We start from the raw sequence: 18,190 nt of genomic DNA on the forward strand, positions 1-18,190 counted from the left end.
ACATAAATTTGAAGGGAATTAAATCCTTGCCTTCTTGACATATATCTTGACATATATCTTGTAGATATCTGTACATATCTACAAGAGTACTTCAGAAGATTCATGGAAAAATGGAACTAAAACATAAGGTTGTTTGGTGCAAAAAAGTTGTTGTGACAATACTGTATACAGAGGGTATTCAAAAAATATGTATTATGAAGAAACTATGCATAGATTTCAACTTTTGCACAGAATAAATCCATTTTTAATTCCATTTTTTCTATAAGCTTTTAAGGCATTATTTATGAATTTGGCTTATCGGAAAGGCAGAGAGAGAGAGACAGAAAGAAAGAGAGAGAGAGAGAGAGAGAGAGAGAGAGAATTTATCTGTTGTTTCATTCTCCAAATATCCTTCATAGCTGGGTCTGGGCCAGACTGAAGCCAGGAGCCTGGGTCTCCCACGTGGGTGGCAGGGAATCAAGTGCTTGAACCTTCAGCCTCCCAGGATGCCCATTAGCAGGAAGTTGCACTCTGGACTCAAAACTCAAGTACTACGATATGGGATGCAGGTGTCCCAAGAAGCATCATAACTGCTATGCCAAAGGCCCACCTCATCTACAAATTTTTGAAGTACTTTGTAGACAACAAGAGCTTCAATTTGCCTTTTCTCTCCCCCAGTATTTTTCTGCATCTTACTACCCTCTATTATCTTTTAGTCTCATTTCTAAGTCTAGACATTCTTCTTTGTTAAGTCCCTTGTTCCTATTGGCACTGCTTTCTCTTAACTCAATTCTTTTCTTCCTCTGCATCCAAAGTCTCATTTTCATCATTTACTTCATTCTTCCAGCCATCAGTTATTCTCAAGCTTACTATCCTAATACGCTAGAAAACCTTTCTTTAGTCCTATGTTTTCCTCTAGCTCTCACTATCTAACAAGCTAGAAAATTATATTACATGGGCCTATGCTTCTGAACCACAGAGGACTAAGGCTCCAAACTAGTAAAACATAGTCTACACCCCCAAGAAGCTTGGAGTCCAGTAGTCTGAGAGGGATTCACAAATGCAACTCAGACATTTGAGTGCTGTCACTGTCAACTGTCTGGGAGTGCTCCGTAGAGCCAGGTAGTCAAGAGAACTTTCTCAGAGGAGCTGAGATTTGAATGCACCTCAAAAATGAGTTGAGGTTTGCCAATTGCATAGCAGTGGTGGTGAGAAGAATGTGCCAGGCAGAGACACAAGCAACACCCAATTTGGATAAGTAGGCAGCAACAGGCATGTAGGGGAACTCTTACAAGGCATTCTACATCACTGGATGCTATGCTTTAAACAAGATCTTGCTTTCCAATTCATGCAAACATTTAAACCCTAAAGTCACAAGTTCATGGTAATAAAGAGATTGAAGGATATAATTAGATTAGATTAGGTTGTTCGCATGGAGATCCCTGCTCAAATCTCCCTTATAAAGAGAAATCACATGTAGAGATGAGTGTGCTTCCTTTCTCTGCTTCCTGGCTCAGTCTGTGATGCCTCTTCTGTGTTCCACTATCCACTTCCTTCATTAGATGCCAGACTAATGGTGCTGCCTAATGTTGGACTGTGAACCTCCAAATTCATGAGCTGACATAAACTTCCTCTTTTCTTTTTTTTTTAAGATTTATTTATTTATTTGAGAGGTAGAGTTACAGACGGAGAGAAAGGTCTTCCATCCACTGGTTCACTCCCCAAATGTCCACAGTTGGGCTGATTCAAAGACAGGGGCCAGGAGCCAGGAGCCAGAAATCAGGAGCTTCTTCCACATCTTCCACATGGGTGCAAAGGCCCAAGCACTTGGTTCATCTTCTGCTGCTTTCCAAGGCACATTAGCAGGGAACTGGATCAGAAGTAGAGCAGCCAGGACTTGAACGGGTGCCCATATGGGGTGCCAGCACCGGAGGTGGAGGCTTAACTTACTATGTCACAGTGCCAGCCCCCTTCCTTCTTTTCTAAGGGACATCTATAAGGTATTTGTTATAATGCTGAAAAGTTGACTAATACTCTGGAGTATTAAAGTGTGAGGTAGAGTGCCTGATAAGAAATAAGGTTGATAGACATAACCAAGTTCATCCTCTTTAAAGGCATCTAATTGACCTTCAAGAGGTCTCTCTTAGTAATTCCCTTCACATTTTCCCATTTGGGGATATATTGCCTATGCAGACTTTCTACAAGGTGGGCTCTTCGTCAAATCCCCAAATCTCCTTTCTCAACACATTTTGCCATTGTCTACTGTGCTTTTTACATAACAGCCCTCTAATCAGAAAGTGTTAATGTGCTGATGGTTCCCAGGTAAGATACTGTCCATGTCCACCCCTCTTGATGCCTCCAGTAGGAGACTACAGGCTTCACACCCCACCCACACAACCTTAACACCCTCTTTTCCAGACACTCTGGCAAGTTGATGTGTAGATGACTACGTTCTGGGCAGTAGGGTAGAAGCAGAATTGATGCTGCCATATCTCCAGTTTATGTCTCTAAAAAAGGGTGACTGCACATCTGTGTCCTTTCCCTTTGGGTGAGGGATAGAGAAAGCTGGGGCAGCTGCTCTTGACTTACAGGTGAAAGCTATGGTGAATAAGGTGGAGGCACCCACCTGCTGGGAAACACTTTGTCCTTGCCTTTTACAGGACAGAGAATGAACATTCTGTATAAGTCAACTTTCCTCTGGCTACAAGCTTATTTTGTAACTCATACAGTCACAGGGTGTCTAAATGGATAATAGATAATATAGATGATTTAACAGCAATGTTCAGAAATGTTCAGATCCTAAGCATTTTTCATTTTTTAGATTTATTGATTTATTTGAATGGCAGAGTGACAGAGAGAGAGAGAGAGACAGAGACAGAGACAGAGAGACAGAGAGAGACAGAGAGAGATTTTTCATATGCTATTTCATTCCCCAAATGGCTACAACATCCAGGCTGGGTTAGGCCAAAGCCAGCATCCAAGAATTCCATCCTGGTCTCCTGCAAGGGTGGCAGGGGCCCAAGTATTTGAGCCATCATTTGCTATCTTTGCAGGGGGTGGGAAGCAGAGCAGGTGTCACTCATATGGGATCTGGCATCCCAAGCAGCAGCTTAGATCTCTGTGCCACATTGCCAACTCCATGGGCATCCCAAGTTAAAGCCACTGCCCAAAGTCTGGCATCCTAGAGGCATAAGTGCTAACAGGCAGCTCCAGTCAGGCAACTGTTGGGGAGGGGCCTATAGGTCCACTCAAACTACACCTCAGAACAGTGAACTCACACTAAATTAACTACTTATACACTTTTGAAAAAACATCAAGGGCAAGAGACACATGGCAATCCCAAGGAGCTATTTCAGATTAAAGGAGACTAGAAAACTAATGTCAATATGGAGTCCTGGACAAGGAAAAAGAAGCTATATAGGACATTATAGGGGCAACTTATTAAATTTGAACATGAACTGTCAAATATCATCAATTCTAAAAACCCTGATTTTGCTGTAGTTATATAAAAGAATATTTTTTATTCTTAGACTAAGTAGTGTTAGAGTTATGATGCCTGCAATTGATTCTCATATTTTTCTGAAAACAATATGCCTATATCTATATTTGTATATATACTGACACACACTCACAAACACTGAATGCTAAAGCAAATGAAGTGAATTGCAAGCAATTGGTGAGTCAAAGTGGTAAAATGTGGTAAATGTACTTTTATGTGAGTTTAAAATCATATCAAATTAAAATCTTGCAAAGAAAACCAGGTAGGAGAGTAATTTCTCTTCTGTGAAAATCACTGGCATCATGAAGAACCACACACTTGTGTTTGCATGTGGCCTGTCAATTAGATCATTACCATTGGCAGTGGGCCCATTTCCCACACCCCCACATTTTCCTGAAGCAGTATTTTCAAAATAACTGTCGAAGTCACTCACATTTTAAAATGTTGCCAAAACAAAACTACTGTTTACCTTTTATCTAAAGACAGATGTGGTTTTTGGGTGTGAATGTCAGGTGCAATTAGAGGCTGATTTTTGAATGTAGACTAGGATTTAATTAATATGATTTTGATTAAACACACACACACCAAAAATTGGGTGACATCCTACAAAATAACTGCCTATACATTTTAAAAGTTTCAAGGATAAAAAATACAAAACAAGACAAAGATTTATCTAAGGTATTCAACACTACAATTCTAAAAATACCTCCTTGTTTCTCTTCCCTGTGTTTCTGCCTATTCTAGTCTTTTCAGAAAAAAATTTTTATATAGCAACATGTATTTTTTTAAAAAAATCTATCAAGCAAATTGGCTGTTTCTCAAAATTAAAAAAAAATTAATATGAGTGTTGCAGTACTTGTCACTTCTTGAAATTACTTCAATAATATAAAAATTATATTAAAATTTAAAATTATGTCATATAGATACTAAATAACATTTTGTTATGTTAACAAAAAAATAATAAAATAAATATTTGTATTAATATAATGTAACCAGGTAGTGTTAATATTTAATGTAATACTAAATTTTAAATAATACTATATATGCACACATATATAAATGCATCATTCATATTTGTCATTAAGGTCATCTTTGTACTACAAAGGCTACTCTACGTCATGAATATCTTGCAATCCAACATCATCTGCTAATGATGAAAGGACACCACTGATGCATTCATAGGTCAGGCACATTAGTGATTACTTCTTGGTAATCTTTCAGGATTTACTGAATACCTTGGCAGTGGATACTGGGTACCATTTTAATTAATTTTCTTCAAAGTAAGGTTAGATATTCATTCATTCATCCATTCATTCATTCACTCAACAAGCTCTTTAAAAGACTGCTAAGTATCAACCAAAGAGTAAAGAAATGAAATTACACAGTTTGCCTTCCAAGTGCCTATAGTTGAGGGATGAAGTGAAGTAGGTAGAGGTAGCTGAGAACGTTAAGTCATGTAAGAATTGATTTATATTGTATCGTGGAATCCTCTTCTCTGGACTTTCCCCTTAAGAGATATAGGTTATGACTAGGCACATATAAATGTTATTTTTAAAAAAGTGATATATAGAAATCATACTTATTTTCCAATTAAAGGAAAATGAAAATAGTAATTTTATGATAACATAAATAAACACAAACTTAGTTTGATTTTTCCGGCCAAATGCATAAGGGCTTCAAGGCATGATAAACTTTTACTCATTTCTTTTTCCATCATGACTTTCTGTAGAGATTAATACTTAGCAATTCTCAATAAAACACTGACGTTTTAATAACTGGTAATCATCTTACCTCCTCCAGTGCAGCCTTGGTTGGTAATATCTGTACAGGAGAACATGGCTCAGATTTAAAACTTTCTTCCAAATCTAGGAAAACTGCATCTGTGTACTGTGGAGGCAGGAGGTGATAAATGGCCACACAGCTTAGGTGCTGACCCCTCCTGCTGGCAAAGCAAGCTCAGAAAATGTCTTTTCATTTGAGGATAAGAATATACAGAAAGGGACATTGGAAGTGGAGGGCAAGAGTTCTCCTTTTAATATTACACACTATGTTTATGAAAGTTTTGTTGGGTGGGTTATAAGGATGTCTATGGTTGTAAGCTTCCTGAGAGCAGAAACTGCAAATAACACCTTTTTTGCATTGTTTCAAGCTATAATAATAAAAAGGAATACATAATAATATTTGATGAGTAATTGATTTTAATCACTTTATGCTTTAGATAACATTTCTAGAAGGCATTTTGAGGTTTCTGGGAAGCTCTAGTACATGAATATAAACATCAGTTTCCACTCTACATGGGCACAAATCTCAGTTAATAGATATTTCTGAATAGAATAGTGTCTACAAGATTATATCATGGGATATTAATAATTTTACAGTATGTACATCATTATGGAACATTATTCAATAGCATAAAGTTGCTAGTAATTACCACAAATGAACCACAGTGCTAGCTGCTTTTGAACTACCTTTATGTGCAGTTGATACTGCAGGACTGAATAGAAGGAAAATTGTGGCAGTTGAACAGTAGCATTCTGGAGATTGTGTTTGATACAATTATTATTTTTTCTGAAAAGCTACTCTAGTCAAAATCAAAAGTTTACCATGAGTCATACGGAAGATGTTCTGAAGATATTTTATCCATACCTTAGTCCAAAATCCTGTCCACGCAAGTTCAGTCTGTGTATTTCTTATGGATATGTGCTGTCTCATACATATTCATTTCCCTCAAGTATCTCTATATTGTTGTTTATGTAATAGACACTCAACAAGCATTCATTGAATGGATTCATTGTCTCACACTGAAGAATTGGCTGAAAGGCAAGTTTCCAAAAATACTGAGATTAGTCCTTCTGTTAAGAGCTTTCTAGTTGACACCAGGGTCATTGTATTAATCTCAGTCATGATAAATTGTGGAGAATAAGATTGGGCCATGTAGACCCAGAATTTCTGACAAGCATCTACTGTTGATCAAGCCATCTTCAAATAGACTAACATTGATGTCTGATCATTGGCTAACAGCAGGACAACATGGACATATTTATGAATTAGAAAACTCAGTGAGTATATCCCAGTTTAGTGTCAAGAAATAAACAATTATTAGATAATTGTAGTGCTGCAAGCTGGTGACAAATAGACTGATAGATCTTCCATGGACTTATCCTTTAGTTAGAAATTAATTTGCTCCTTAATTCATTCAATTATCTACATAAAAAAACTACTGCTATTTATTTAGCTGTCTCTGTGATAACTGAAGAGTAAGTTTATATTCTAGAAATATACCTAAAATCAATTCAGTTCATTACACCCTGAATTTAACAGAATATTTAGTTGTCAGTGAAATTTCTTCAGCTTAAGTTCTTGGATTTCTTCAAGATCAAATGCTCCTTGAAGAAAACTGTTTATTTTTGCTTGTATTATGAAGATACTAAAAATAATAGAAGCAAAAACCCATACTCTAGGCATACTGTATACCTTTCAGATGACCATGTTATGAATGAATGGTCCTATTGTTATTTTTGAGACAACACTAAAAATTTCACTCTGAAATCTTTGGTGATCTAGAAGTCCAAAGACAAATATGATTATGTTGGGGTTCTACATATTTGAATTTCAAAAATACCACTCTGGAGAATAGAACACCTACAAAAGAGCTCCACATTCTTCTTCAGTGAGAAAAATCACTATCCACTTTTTACACTGTTAGAAAATAGATTTAATAGATTAATCCTACAGATGCTATGGGAGTGTACCATTGAGATTAGCTGGATGAGAATGATTTTGGTTTTGTTGAAGGAACTAGTCATATCTTTCAGATGAATCAAGGAAGCTGCTGTTATTGGTTCAGCCAGTAAGATTCATGCATGTTAAAAAGAACTTGCCTTAGCAGGTGACTTAAGATTTACCGTGATGATGTATGTAGAACAATGGAATCTTAGTACCTAATATCATCTGAGCACCTGATGAAGCTATTAATATTAGATCCTTAAAAGGCAAATTTTGAAAAAACATTTTCAATGATTTTGTTTCAAAATGATCTCAAGTGAATTTTTTCTTTAGCACATTTCTTCTTTTTTCCCTTATATACATTTCATTTGCATGCTTTTGGTTTGTTTATACCTGATGCACCAAAATCTGTTTTAAAATTGTTCCTTGAAGTCCACGAAGCCTAAATTACATTTGTAAAAAATGTTTAATACTGGCAGTTGTGTTTTCCAGTACAAAACAAAACATGAATGTGCCAGTTTGAATTGCCCTAATCATTGCTCTGATAACCAGCTTTGAATTTTCTGAAAATCATCTTTGTGACTCTATTACTTCTTCAATAATGGAAAATTTGAGTAAAAAAGCAAGAAACCTCATTGTCTTTATGCCTCTCAGCAGAAAAAACAATGGAGTGTTATATTTTAAAGTAAAATGCTTTCATTGTAATTTAGTCCAAACAGGTACTTCACTTCTCACAAAAATGATTATACAATAGTTTCATTATTATTATTATTATTATTATTATATTTATTTATTTTGAAAATCAGAGTTACAAAGAGAGAGGAAGATATATCCATCTGCTGGTTCACTCCCCAAATGGCTGCAAAAGCCAGCACTATGCCAGGCCAAAGCCAGGAGCCAGGAGATTTATCTGGTTTCCCATGTGGGTGGAAGGGTCCCAAACATATGAGCCATATTCCACTGCTTTTCCCAGGCTATTAGCAGAGAGCTTGATGGAAGTGGAGCAACAGGGACATCAGCTGGCACCTATATGCGATGCTGGCACTGCAGGCGGCATTACCCACTACACCACAATGCCGGCTCCTACTTTCATTATTATTGATATTGAAAATATGACATAGTAAAACTTTAATTGGAGAGGATATAAGAATTCTTTAAAATTTTAGTATCTCAGTTTAGGATAATTCAGAAACAGATGTGTCTTCCATACTTGGCCAAAGTACCAGAAGAGTAATTCATCTGAGATGTAGGAAGTCATCCTGTGCAAACAAGGAAGATGACTCGGACTCACCAACTTGGAGCTATTCAATGAACTGCAGAGATGTGCACGCTCCATGTGTCTGTGTGGTTTCACAGCGTCCTCATAATATCGCTAAAGATGTGAGGAATGGCCTTGGTTTGGGTTGGCATTAGGTCCAAGGAACAGGACACATCATGCAGCAACTCCATGACTGTGGCTGGGAACAACAGGGAGAAACACCAGTGGGATGAGATTGGAGACTGATGAATCACTTCAAATGCAAATGAAATAGAACCTGCAGTGCCCAGTACAGTGCCATAACCCACATAGGGCATTTTATTATCACTAAAATTAAGTAAAATATAAGTCTCTCAGTCCTGGGAGCCACACAGTAAGTGCTCAATGGCCAATAGGGTGGCAGCTGTCATTTTTTTTAAAATTAAGATTTAAAAAAATTTTAGTCTTTTTAGTTTTTGACAGATTCAGTATAGTTCATAGATACAATTCTAAGAATATAATGATGTTCTCATACTCCCTCTCTCCCTTGAGCTCTCTTTCTCTTGCTTTTGTGTTATGATAACATATTTTTAACTTATGTTACAGTCAAGTACTTAATGCTCCACCAAATAAAAAGTTTAACAAGTAAAAGCAAAAAGACCCTACTTCAGTGGGAATATAGACAAGAGTTATAAACAATAATCAGATGGAAAGATGACCACTTCATCCATATATAGTAAATTTTAAAGCTATTACAGGTCATTAAAACTATAGTAGTATAACATTTTTAACCATTGGTTTGAGAATGGTATAAAACAAACATTGACAAAACTATTTTTGCAGCAATATTGATACACACAGCCTTTTTTCCTTTTTTCTTTTTAGCTTTCCCATATAAGGGGGAATATGCAGTATTTGCTTTTCTGTGTTCAGCTTATTTGATTCAATATTGTGTCTGCCAGTTGCATTCATTCTGTAACAAATGGTAGAATTTCATCCTTTTTTTATAGCTGGATACTATTCTATTGTGTATATGTACCACATTTTCTTTATCCATTTGTCTGATAATGGACACCTTGGTTGCTTCCAAATTTTGGCTATTGTGACCAGTGCTGCTATAAACATGGTGGTGCAGAGTACCTGTCATTCTGAAAAGCATGAACAGAACATTTCTACCACTGCAGAAGTAAATCATTTGAATTATACTCCCCAAGATCATAATATTCACTCAGGTTGACAGCAAAATCTCCCCTCATCTAGTAAACTAGTTATAGTATCCATTTATATTGAATGTGAATGAACCAAGGAGAGGTGTCACCTTTAGGAGTATCTGGCAAAGTAGATAGAGACCACTGTTTTAACGAGAGGATGCACGGCTAGTTTTGGATTTTTCTGTTGGGTCTCAGCTATCCTAAACATCTTTGTATAATTATTTTCAGAATACTTTGTGTATGGGGCTAGTGCTGTGGTGCAATGGGTTAAGCCACAGCTTACAGTATTGGCATCCCCTAGGGGTGTTGGTTCATGTCCTGGCTGTTTCACTTCTGATCCAACTCCCTGTTAATGCTCCTGAGAAAGCCCCAGAAGATACCCCAGGTGATTGGGCCCCTGCATCCATGTGGGACTCCTGGCTTCAGCCTGGCCCAGCTCAGGTTGTTGCATCCATTTGGGGAGTGAACCAATAGATGGAAGATCTCTCTCTCTCTCTGTCTCTCTGTAACTCTGATATCAAATAAATAAATAAATAAATAAATCTAAAAATTATTCTGTGTATATATTATTGTTAAAATATTTACTGAACATTCAATATTTTCCAAACCATGCAAGTTGCCATGGGACTTGAGATTATGGAACTGGAATAGAACCTAGCTTTTACAGTGACCTGACATACCCCATATGACGTGCTCTTTTTCAGTACCACCATTTCATCCAACTCCTCTTCTCAGACACATTGGGGCTCTTCTGCCCCTCAACCCAGCAAGTGAGTTTTTGCCCAGATGAGTTGCCAATGTTATTTCCTTGCTTTGAAATCCTCTTCCCTGAGAACTTTGCATGACTGACATCTGTGCCCTGATGCCTTCTTATCCTTCAGGCCTTAGGTCAAACATCATCTCCTGGATAATCTTTGCCCCCTGTCAAGTATCTGCTTCCAGCTCTTCTCTCCTGCTCTGCTGTTTGATTAATTTATATTGGTTTCTTTTCTGTAGTGGTCACTCTCTGAAATAACTTTCTTTTTTTTTTTTTTTTGACAGGCAGAGTGGACAGTGAGAGAGAGAGAGAGACAGAGAGAGAAAGGTCTTCCTTTGCCGTTGGTTCACCCTCCAATGGTCGCTGTGGCCAGCGCATCGTGCTGATCCGAAGCCAGGAGCCTGGTGCTTCTCCTGGTCTCCCATGGGGTGCAGGACCCAAGCACTTGGGCCATCTTCCACTGCCTTCCCGGGCCACAGCAGAGAGCTGGCCTGGAAGAGGGGCAACCGGGACAGAATCCGGCGCCCCGACCGGGACTAGAACCCGGTGTGCCGGCGCCACAAGGCGGAGGATTAGCCTATTGAGCCGCAGCGCAGGCCTGAAATTACTTTCATTACTTGTCTGTCCTCATTGCTGTATATTCAGTGCTTACAACAGAGCCTGGTAATAAACATTTGCTTAGAGAGTGAATAAATGAATGCATGAGAAAGATAGAGCCCTGATTTTGGGGTACTCACACTCTTGAGAACAATAGTAGCTAACAAATGAGCATTTGCTCTGTAGCAACCACTTCTTTTGAATGATCTAACATCAATAAAGCTATCTAATAAAACTCACTTATTTTACAAATTAAAAACACTGGATCTTAGATCAGTAAAGTATATTGCACAGCATTAAGCAAGTGAAGCCAGAGTTGGACTCAGGCAATCTTACCCTAGAGTCACACCCTAATCAAGGGCTCTGCCCTGCCCCCTTTTTTAAGGGAAAAGGTTTATTGTCGGGTGCCCCCCTCCTTTTTGTATACAATTTAAAATTAATTTCTCACTCGGGCCCCATGAATCCTTGGTGCTTGACTTTTATTTTGGTTGAGTCATAATGGCAATAATCCACACTATTTATAAAATCTTTGCAGTTTTAAAGAGCAGATTCACATGTGTTATCTCTTTGTGGATCCTTGTAACTTATCCTGTGAGCTAAGCAGGAAAGATATTATCATCAGCAATTTCATCCAGTGGAGAAGATATTCAGCATAAAAGAAGAAATCATTATTTTTGCATGTGAGAAAAACAATGTCACCCTGATTTTAAATGTCACCCCAATTTTGAAAATAGCCTCTGGCTTCTCTGTGAAATCATTGGAATGAATGGTAGCAGACAAGAAGCACTACTCTGCATGAATAAACCATGAAATATATTTGACAATAAAATTTTCAATTAATGTGGAAATATTTGCTTTGAAATCTTGGCTCTTGAGGATTTAAGTCTTGGCCAAATATTAAAAATATGTTTTATTTCATTGCACAAAGTACATTGCAGTCTCTTAGATGCCTGTGAAACTGAAAACTACTGCTTTGAAAATTCTGAATATGGATTAGGCTGATTTTCTTGGGAGAGTTCGATTCACCAGGACACTTAAAAGTGGCCTTTACTCTTACGCAGTGTGGCTATGTTAGAGAAGTAGATGCTTTTACTCTGACCAGTGTTTAGATGGCATTTTTCTGGGCCTCCTGCTGCTCATGAGTATTGTTGAGGAATCTTTTACAATTCAGTGAACATGTTAGACACACACATACACACACACACAGGGGAAAATGGATCCAAGATCTTTGACCAAAGTGTGTCTTAGAACTGTCTCTTTTCAAAACAGATTGTGTCTTAGGCAAATATACAAGGATACATTTTAAACTATTCTCTTCAATGCAGGCCTTTTCTTCCCCATCTTAGTCTATCCCTTGTTTTAAGAATTTTGCTTGGCTGAGCATTGCAATGTGCTTTGTGCTGAATATACCCAGTTTACTTCTGTTTCAATTTGATACAGGTAATGTAGTTCTGTTGTATCTGTCACCATGCACTAGGACCTCATATGCAGCCCTGGGTTCAGTGATGAGAGGTAAGACGAACGAGTAGGAAGGGATGATGGGGCAGGGATGGAGGCGGCAGGCAGTGAATGAGGAGTTAAGTGAGATAAGACAGAGTAGCAGCGTTACGCACTGCGCACCGTCAGGCTACCCCAACGCCTCTGGGCTTTTTTCAGTATGCACACATGCTACAAAAGGCTTTGGTCTTCCAGGATGAGCCACATAAATGCCCTGGCTGTGGAAATGGAGACCTGTTCTGCATAGACACTGCTTTGTAGTTTCTAAAATAACAGTCTACAAAAACATGAATTGTAGGGTTAAAAGTCTTATTTTAGGGATATTTCATGAAAACCATGTATTGGAATGAGATTGCCATTTTTTTAAAAAGTTAAACAGTTTTGAAGTAAGTAACATAGGACATGTTGACAGCATCATTTCATGGTGAGAGCGGCTCCTAGAGCTCACACTGCTGTGCTACCAAGAATCGCATCCAGGGGATGATCAATCACTTCAGTAATCTGAATTCAGCTATTTCCATCACTCTGGGGTCATGCTTTCATTTTTTCATCAAATGAATATTTGCCATGCATGTACGTTTTAACAATATGTTAATGCGTCAGGAGAGTCCAGATCCAGGTTTGGAGGAGAATATAGACAAGTGATAGGCACACATGTGATAGCTTGAGCCACACTCCAGGTTGGATGCAATTCATGGAGAGGAAGGGAAGGGTTTCTGATATGGATGGAGGTAATGAGAGAAATATGCAGAGCAGTAGCAGTCTCTGAAATAGAACCACAGAACCCCAGCAGCAGTGACCACCTGCAACCTACGGAAACCAACTGAAAGAGTAAACAGTGATAAAGAGTGACAATTATTTTCCAATATATTTATCCCTAGCATGAACTAATTGCTGATGGGCAAAGATTATGCCAAAGGGAGAAACTTGTATGGTGATGGTGTAAAACAAAACAAAAACAAAAACCTCCAATTTATCAAAAAAAAAAAAAAAAAAGCGCGAGTGGGCTGTGAATTTGAAGAATGCTATTTGTCCAGAGTCTCACTATTCCCATAGCACAAACGGTTCTGTTAAGGCAAAGAGTAAGTAAAGCTCAGGTGATCACAACCAGGAAAAGTTGTGGAAGGATAGTGACCTTTAAGCTGGACCTCAAAACATGTGTCAGCTTTGAATGGGCGGGGATGAGATAAGGCCACGAAAGAGACTTTGAGGGGATGACAACCAGGCAAGGGGAAAGAGGAAAAGTCAGAGTTGGACAGAGGAAGTGCCAGAAAGCCCTGGTTCTCTGTGGCACAGAATTAAAGATGCAGGTAGTTAACGTGAAGGATGGAAATGGAGGTTTTCAATATTGTGTTCCATCTTAAATCTGACAGAAATTGGGACTACAGAGGACACTATAAATACACACATATACTTCTATTGGTAAGATATTCTTTTAATAATAGATAAAGCTGCATCTAATAAATTTTAAAGATACACAAATTTAGTCACAAAAATCATCCTCAATAACACTCCTCAATAATTCCCCAAGCTATTATTGATATTTGTGTAGTTTTCTTCAGTATTTTTCCACATATTATATTGCAGATTATAAACATTCTCTGGATTTTTATGCTTTTTTAAAAAAAATTTCAGTAAAAAATTTCCAGGGCTCTCACATTGCTTTCTCTTGTTATACAACATTTTCATTTACTAAGTTAAAAGTTCATGGAAAAGTTGAATTAAAGGAAAAGCTTATTTTTGTGCAAAAGCCTTTTGAAATAGCATAGATTTTTTTAAGTAATATGAGGTACTTCAAAAATCTGTAGAAAAATGGAATTAAAAATGAGTTTATTTGGCGGCAAAAATCTTTTTTAAATCCATGCATAGTTTATATTATAAGTGTATTCTTTGAACTTTTTGGAGACCCTACTGCAGATGGATTTCAAATTTTTTGTACCCCTAAAGAACTTATCTTTTAATTTCATTTTCTGGCCGGCGCTGCGGCTCACTTGGCACCACAGGTTCTAGTCCCGGTTGGGGCACCGGATTCTGTCCTGGTTGCTCCTCTTCCAGTACAGCTCTCTGCTGTGGCCTGGGAAGGCAGTGGAGGATGGCCCAAGTGCGTGGGCCCCAGCACCCGCATGGGAGAACATGAAGAAGCTCCTGGCTCCTAGTTTCGGATCAGCGCAGTGCCAGCCATGGTGTCCATTTTGGGGTTAACCAACGGAAGGAAGATCTTTCTCTCTGTCTCTCTCACTCTTCCTGTCAAAAAAAAAATTTCATTTTCCATTATCTTTTTCAATGTACCCTTGTATGCATTTTCTTTTTACATTGGATGGATGTAAGACAGTCTCCTGGACTATTATTCTGTTGTTGAACATTTTAGTGTTATAAATTTTTTTGTATTATAAGGAACTTTTTAATTAAATTTTTACATCTGCTATTTTTCTCTACATTTGATATTTATTTCCCTGGTGTGATTGTTTGGCACAATATTTATTTTTTCTAACTATATTAGGCTTTTGTATCTGCTTTTCATATAATACAAACATCTTTTAAGCAGCTGCAATACTCCTGGGAAATATTTTGGCCCAATTAACTTTTGTGATTTTGTGATTTTTAAAAGTACAGAAAAACAATTTATATTTTATTGGAGCTATTTGTTTCAAAAGAATTTGAAAATATTATCTTTGCCAGGAGCCTTTCATGGATATCTTAATAATCGTATCAATTATTCATGTACTCAGTTCTCTTATTTTTAGCACATTCTAATAATTTATAAGGTAGTGTGGGTTCTAGAATCAAAGAACCTTCTGTTTGAAATTCAAATATACTATTTATTATATTTTTAACCATATATATGGCCTTGGGGAATTTATTTAATCTCATTAAGCTGATATTTTTTTAAAAATTTAAGATGCATTTTATCTTACTTGAAAAGCAGAATTACAGTGAGAGAGACAGCAAGAGAGAGATGGGGGGAGATTTTCCATACACTGGTTCACTCCCCAAATAGCTGCAAACACCAGCACAAGGCCAGATAGAGGCCAGTGGCCCAGAGCTTCACCTAGGTCTCCCATGTGGTTGGCAGGGGCCCGAGCACTTAGGCGATTTTCTGTTGTTTCCCAGGTGCATTTGCAGGGAATGAATTGGAAGCTGAGCAGCTCCCATATAGGATTCTGCCATAGCAAGGAATAGCTTAACCCACTGAGCCACCATGCTGTCCTAAGCTTAAATTTTGTAGTTGGTACATTTGACATCTATTCTCTAACTCACAATTGTTAGAATGACACATAACATCTTCAATATAAAGAATCATTATTAGTAGTGATATTTACAGTTTACAACCAAAATTATGAATTCAATGACTATTTATATACCATAGTAGTGTTATGTAAACTATTGGTGAGTTAGGTTAGACAGTCTGTGATCACACGTTAGTGATGACTAACATGTACAGATTGAGTGACTTCAATTTGTGAAAGTGTAAAACTGTTTCTGCCAGAGAGCACCTAGAAATAATGGAGCTTATAGAAAACCAAGTGAAATTTATAGGGACAAAAATAAAGGATAGAGAATGGCTAGATAATGGGTGTCAAAATCTGGTTACTCAGGAGGACGCAGCTTTAGTATTTGTTCTATAGAACAGTAGATCACCTATTTTATAAGGAACTTAGAAGAAAGGACTTTAAAATTTCTTAATACAAAGGAATGATAATTGTTTACTAAGGAGATAAAAATGCTAATAACCCTGACCATTGCACAACACATATATGTATGGAATTATCATAGTCTAGCTCACAAATATATAAAATTGAAAATACATTAAGTTTTTTTTGTACTCTTTATATAAGCTACCACAAATATGATGTTTGTCTTTCTGGGCCTGGTTTATTACACTGAGCATAATGGTCTCTAATAACTTCATGTAATTGATGTATTGTGATTTTTGTTCATAACCCTTGTCTATACTCTCTGTTCTCTTTATATTAGTAAATAAAAAAGTTAACAAGTACAAAAAGTAACTTTAATAAAATTACCAAATCATAAAATAAAGGATAATCTAAAATTAATAACTCTTTGCTGCTTTTGTAGGGTTTTGTTTCTCTCTGGATTTTAGGGCCATTAAAAGATAGGAGATGAGTCATTAAGTAAAATGTTAGGGTGAAACTCCAAAAGAAAGTTGGGAATTCCTGGATGTCTTATCTCTCTTTTAAAGGATAGATCAGAAAAACCATTGGCTGTCACAATGGGAAGATGAGTGGTTATCTGGCCTGAGAATGGAGATGATATAACAATAAGGTAAATTATCCTATTGTAACTAAGATTTGGGTAGGGTTTATACTATCTGCTTGATCCATTTTAGTATTTTTTTTTCTTCTAGTACTATTGGTTGAACTCTGTAATTAACACACAATTATTTTTAGGTGTTTAAATTTTAACTGAAAAGTGATCCCTGTTAAATTTAAGAGTGGGAATAAGAGAGGGAGGATATGTACAATTTGGGACATGCTCAATCAGACTTGCCCCAAATGGTGGAGTTAGAAATGTGCCAGGGGATTCCAATACAATCCCATCAAGGTGGCATGTACCAATGCCATCTCACTAGTCCAAGTGATCAATTTCAGTTCACAATTGATCACACTGATAGGTCTAAGAGTCAAAGGGATCACACAAACAAGACTAATGTCTGCTAATATTAACTGATAGAATCAAAAAAGGAGAGAATGATCCATCATGGGAAGTGGGATACACAGCAGACTCATAGAATGGCAGATGTCCTAAATAGCACTCTGGCCTCAGAATCAGCCCTTAAGGCATTTGGATCTGGCTGAAGAGCCCATGAGAGTATTTTTGGCATAGAAAGCCAAGACACTCTGGCAAACAAACAAACAAACAAACAAACAAACAAACAAAAAAAACACCTAAATGGAAGATCTCTCTGAGTGAGATCCCAGTGGAAAGAACGGGGCCATCAAAGAAGGAGGTACCTTTCTCTGAAGGGAGGAGAGAACTTCCACTTTGACTATGACCCTGTCAGAATAAGATCAAAGTCGGCGAACTCAAAAGGCTTCCATAGTCTTGGCAACTCATGACTAGAGCCTAGGGTGATTACTGACACCATAAACAAGAGTGTCAAATTGTTAAGTCAACAACAGGAGTCACTGTGTACTTACTCCTCATGTGGGATCTCTGTCCTTAATGTGTTGTCCAATGTGAAGTAATGCTATAACTAGTACTGAAACAGTATTTTTATACTTTGTGTTTCTGTGTGGGTGTAAACTGATGCAATCTTTACTTGATATATACTAAATAGATCTTCTGTATATAAAGATAACTGAAAATGAATCTTGACGTGAATGGAATGGGAGAGGGAGTGGGAGATGGGGGAGTGTGAGTGGGAGGGAAATTATGGGGGGGGGAAGCCATTACCCATAAACTGTACTTTGGAAATTTATATTTACTAAATAAAAAAAATTAAAAAAAGAAAAGAAAAGAAAAAACAATGAAAACATACAGGCAATAGCACAATCCAAAACCATCTAAATGTCAGCTACAATTAATGGTGAAATGTGACAATTCTATAAGGAAGCAGTCCTCCATGAGTGAGAGTCAACAAACACAGGAAACAATCAACCTTGATCCTAAAGTCTTTAAATAGAAGTTCAGGTATAAACTGGTAAAAAAGGAATTTTAAAAATAAT

This window comes from Lepus europaeus, chromosome 4 (assembly GCF_033115175.1).
Source record: "Lepus europaeus isolate LE1 chromosome 4, mLepTim1.pri, whole genome shotgun sequence".
In the NCBI taxonomy this organism is placed as follows: domain Eukaryota; kingdom Metazoa; phylum Chordata; class Mammalia; order Lagomorpha; family Leporidae; genus Lepus; species Lepus europaeus.